At 42.8% G+C, this 5499-nt stretch overlaps 1 long non-coding RNA gene across 1 annotated transcript; it reads left to right on the forward strand.

Annotated features, from left to right (window-relative positions):
* The first annotated feature begins 1476 nt into the window (after positions 1 to 1476).
* On the forward strand, positions 1477 to 5193 carry LOC136483204 (uncharacterized). The gene is made up of 3 exons (XR_010765348.1): positions 1477 to 1534; positions 3011 to 3066; positions 4973 to 5193. It is a non-coding gene; the product is annotated as an uncharacterized lncRNA (long non-coding RNA).
* The last annotated feature ends 306 nt before the right edge of the window (positions 5194 to 5499 follow it).

Here is a 5499-nt window from a genome sequence, read left to right on the forward strand (position 1 = left end):
CTCGGTGTATATTAATCTTATTCGTGCTTCCTTGCTGATTTAAGATGAAATGGATTTTTTTGAGATGTTTTTTATGATTAAGTAACTGTGAATGACTTTGGACATGTGATTTTTTAACCGTTTCTGAGTGCCGATTTGGATGTGTCTAGTGATGTATACTATAAGCTAGAAATGGGCCAAATTTAATGGGTGATCATACCAAAGCTATAAATGGTCTAAATTTAATGGGCTATAACTAATGTTGGATCGGATTAAAATAATAAGAGGGCCAAAAAAAAATATTTGGCCCAACTTACTAATTTCAGCCCACATAAACCAATGGCCTGCGATGGTGACGTAAGCATCCATGTCATCATTCATGTAAGCATCCACGTAAGCATCCATTATGATGTGGCAATTCATCCATGACAGTTATTTTTCGTCACAAAAAATGGGTTTGGGTTGGGTTAACTGGGCCTTGGGCTCTATGGTGATGGTCTAAGATCGTCACGGATTCTCTCAATCTGTGATGATTTTTGAAATACTGTCACGGAGGTTAATTCATGATGCTCAATCCATGACGATATCTGAAACCATCACTGATGCTGCATTGTGACGGTTTTTTGGTGGTCCGTGACCTAAATTTTTCATCATGGATTAACATGATTCTTGTAGTGATTATATACATAAGTAAGCTGCTGAGAACAGAATTAATCAGTGTGATGCACCCACTTGTTGACATACGATTTCCTTTCTAGCTACATAGTCTTGTTTCAAAACGTTCTTCTACTCTTTTCCAATCCATATTTGATAGTCTCTTATAATGTATAGGTATGCCCAAATACCTCCTTGGAAAAGTTCCTTGATTATTGATTACGACCGAAAAGTTCAGTGTATTGGGATAATGATTCTTGTGCTGCTCCAAAGAAGAATATTTTTTTTTTGCTCAAGGTGGATAGATTCGTCCAGGTTAATCCCTTCTTGCTCAAGGTGGATAGATTCGTCCAGGTTAATCCCTTCTTGCTTCTCTATAGTAATTCTTCCCCCTCTCATGTCTAGGATGCGCATATTTGCACTTGTTTAACCTGGTGCCGTGTGTTGATCAGGTAGTTATTAAATACTGGATACATGCAGGAACTGAGTTTTCCGATTTTCCAATGTGAGTTATATGTGAAATTACTTGGTGAAAGCTATGTTTGTCTTGCATGGCCAGTTATATGCAGTACCTGTATTTTTGAGATTTCAGTTCTGCAATACATTTGTAATAATTTCTAGAAGAATATCATTATACTGTGATCATGTCTCATTACCTATCTAGCATGATACTCTCTATCTGTGAGATCAGTTGCTATTCTCATGTGGTTCCAGTTTTTGTATTCTCACTGATAAGAGCCTTCTTTTTTCTGAATTTAGGACTGTTTGTTAAAACTGAGCTTGAATTTGATTAGTTATAGGAACAAGCAGTTAATCTATTGCATCTGTGTATGTCATGGAAAAAGATTTCAGGCCTGTTCATGTGAAGGTTCAGTATATGTAGCTGAAGCTCTCCATTTTGGTAAGTTACCAGTTTCTTGCAAGTGCTGTCCATGATCAGAAAATTGCACCAGCCTTGTAGAAATTCAGAATGTAGCATAATGTCTGTGCTAAGGTTTTATATCTGGATGGTTGCATCAGCCAGGTGTGCTGTATAAGTGATGGAAAGAAAAATTTTGACTTGCTACAAATTGGTAGTACTTGAACTGCAATCCATTGCAATACTATAATAGTTTCATTATAGTACCATTTATATATGCTTATTGGTTCATGTGTGTTCGAGGCGTTAGTTACCATGAGATGAACGGCTGCATGGCAGGGCCAAGTCTAGGCGCCCCTCAGCCATGCATGGTGACCAGGGCCAGGTCCAGGCGTCTCTCAACCACCCAGAGTGACTATTTAATCTCTGTAATAAGCACGGGTAGAGACAAGCAAGAATTAAGAAAGAAAACCCTTCCCTCTTGCTCGACCATGGGCAAGGCCCCGGCCAGCCACTCTCTCTCCCTCGCAATCACAGCAGGCACCATAACATTTGGTATTCGGAGCCAATGATCTTACGACCGAATCTGCTTCTGCCGCTGCCACCCCATGCGCCGCAAATTCTCACCCAAGCAGCTGCCCTATGTCAGGTGTTCCTCAGAGCCACACCACCGCCATTACGCACACCTCCACTGCCCCGATATCCAGCACCATGGTGCCACCTTCCATCGCCATCCCTGTGATCGCGCTCAAAGCCCTCACAAACGCCATCTACGGGTTGCAGCAGCAGGTGGGCGATCTTGCTACCCACCTGGCGAATGTTGAAGAGTGCTTATCCTCCTCCAACCTGCCGGCAAAAGCCACCATCATCCACACGTCGGCTCCACACCAGCAACCACCGCCATTTCCCTATGCACATCCCGAAGTCGGCGGCGATCTGTTGGGGTGGCTGAACCTGTGTGAGCACTTCTGTGCCCAGCAGACCCCTGAGGCAGACAAGGTCTGGCTGGCGTCCTTCCACATGACGGGTGTTGCCCAACATTGGTATTACATGCTCGAATGAGATGCTGGGGATGTGGGCCTGTTCACCTGTGACATCTTCAAGACGTTGTGCCATCAGCGCTTTGGCCACCCCCAGTAACAATCCCTGGCCTAGTCGGCGCGCCTATCATCTCACGACAACATCGACGAGTACCGGGAGCCCTGTTAGACTTGTATGGCGCATACCGACTGGTTCTCGCCACAACAGCTAGTGCAACTCTTCACCGACAAGCCTCCGGATCGCACCCATGTCGACGTCGAGATACACAAATTAAGAAGGAAAACTCTTCCCTCTTGCTCGGCCGTGGGCAAGGCCCCCGGCTGGCCGCTCTCTCTCCCTCGCAATCCCAGCAGCCACCAAAACAATGTGCTCACTGCTCATATATGCATAGTGAGGGAGAGAAAAATCTTGAATTGCTAGAAATCTGCATCATTTATGTTGTATTTTCTTTCTTTCAATTTATCTCACTTTGTGCAGAATTATGGAAAGGAAAAGAATGGCAGATCAAAGCAACCAGTGAGAAAGCACAATTTGTAAGCATAATTTCTATTCTATTGCTTCCCTGATTGCAGCATGCTAATAGATAAGCATGATGATAACGACCTATTTATTAGGATCTTACTTGATATGTTTTGCCTGCTACATCGTGAAGTAAATAAGCACTTTTTTAGTATACTATCTGTTTGTTGGCACTGAATAGCACAAAGAATAAGGACACAGAGCATCATCCATTACTATCGCACAAAGAATAGGTTCCTTTGCTTTGTCCACCGTCGTTCTTATTGGTATTTCTTTCTTATAATTATCTCCATGTTCTTCTAAATTCTTTCAAGCAAGCCAAGTTAGTAGGCTATTATTGGTCAATTTTCTTTTTAAGAGCATCAAATGAAACCTGCTAATTAATTTTCTTACTTGTCAATTAGTAAAATAAGTAGCAACTAGCCTATCATGCTTTCAGAAATACCAAGCAGAAGAACGACTCCAGTGACTAAATGGATTCTTAAAGAAAGGAAATTCGATCAAGTTAGTGCAGCCTTGCATAATATTGTCAGGTTTCTAAGAGCGCGAGAAAGATTTCAAATGAGATTCCTGCAGCATGATTTAAGCACCATCATAAAATAAGTAGCGCACATCTAACATGAGATGACCTCTTATCATATTGTATTCTTGATTGCTATGGTTATGTTTTTTTTTTTGTTTCAAAAATTTAGCCAGTTGGTTGCAAGAAAAAGTAGTTCTTGACATGATTTAGTTGGCTATTGATATTAATAGAGAGAAGGTTCTCCACTCGGAAATGGTACGGTGAAATTTTGGTTGAGCCTTTCAAGCATGCCCTGAGCCACGTGTTGTTTATGTCAGAACATTCCTGTTGAGAAATGCTTGCTGGGTTTGAATTGAGAAAGAAAAGCAAGTAAAATATGATGGGCTTTCGGGATATGAGTGGCTGTGTAGTAGCGGTGATGGGTGTATGCGCTGCTGGAGGCGGGGGTGATAGATGGGGGCAAGAAGTGGTGGATCGATATTCTGGAGATTCCCAGATGCATCAGCTCGCAGCCGCTGTAGGCAAATCTGGGGAGAAGAAGCCGCCGACCGTGAGGGCGAAGCGGACCGATGCAGTATCTGCAGTGGGGCGGGTGGAATGTCGGCCTCCGGTGGCGGACGTGCTAATGGGAAATGCATGGGCCACCACCAGCAAGGCGAAGAAGGCAGCGCCATCCCCTAAGAAGCCCCGGGCGAAGACTGATGGCGCGGAGGTCAAACCAGAGGCCACGGCGGTGGTGGAGAAAGGTCCAAGCAGGCGTCGTCCCCAACAAAGTCACCCAAATTGATGTCTGATGGGTCTACATCGCCGGCTAAGTCCAAGTGTCCAAGCACGGTCACTCAATTGGATGCGGCGAAGGAGAATTCATGCCCCGGCTGCGCTTCCCGATTAAGGCGAATTCTATCTGCGTGTTGATTTCCTCTATCGACAATTGAATAACAATCAATTAGCAGATTATAATTTTTCCTGTGATCAATCTTGATATTGCGAGATGTTAGGCTATGGAACGGAAGCTCTAGCTTTGTTGATAGTATCTAACCTCTATTTTTCTTGTTCCCTGTGGGATGTCAAAATTTGTTGCTGCTTCCATAGCAGGAAAAGAATTTCCAGTTTTCAGCTGTATTTCGTGTTAGATTTGTTCAAGGTTTTGGTATATTTGTTAGTAGCCAACTGCTAATATAGATTTTGGCTATATATGCAGTTTTATGCAGTTGTAGTGCACATGGTCTATTTCATTTATAGAAAATAGAAAATTGGATGCTGCAAGAAGCATATTGTCATTTTAGTTATTTCTCGAAGTTTTTCCATGACAATGTGCATGTCTGCACATGAATTATGATGGGATTTAATAAATGATGTTGAGTTCCTCATGTCTAATTCAGACTATGGTGCTGCAGGTTCGGTTGAGAGCAATGCAAATATACAACCAGGTAGTTAAGAACGATGAGGATCAGCAGGAGGTGCTGATGCGTGCAATCACGCTAGGGGTTGCTGATGTAAAAGTGCCATCAGCATATGGTACGTTCAATGAAAATTCTACTTCTGAAGCAGCTGAGGCCCTACTGCCATCAGACAGCAGAAGGCACAGGGCAATATGGGACGAGTTGTGAATCTGTCTCACTATTTCCTTCATTTTTCAGAAACATATTGTTTTTTGTTTTTACCGTAGCGTTAGCACGTGCAATATACTAGTAGGTTTTTAAGAGCATCATCAACAATTTCAACAAGGGCCCTTAAAACACGTGGTGTATTTAGAATTGAAGGGTTACTCTTCTACTCTTACTTTTGAGCTCTTCTTTTGTAGACTCAACTTCACATTTAGCTCTTAAATCAGGGTTTCTACTTTTCTGTAAGCCACGAGTCAGATGTTGCCACGTAAAAATTGATCCGCTCCACAACATGATAACTATGGTGCTCTCATGAC

Source organism: Miscanthus floridulus, chromosome 9 (genome assembly GCF_019320115.1).
Source record: "Miscanthus floridulus cultivar M001 chromosome 9, ASM1932011v1, whole genome shotgun sequence".
NCBI classification, from domain to species: domain Eukaryota; kingdom Viridiplantae; phylum Streptophyta; class Magnoliopsida; order Poales; family Poaceae; genus Miscanthus; species Miscanthus floridulus.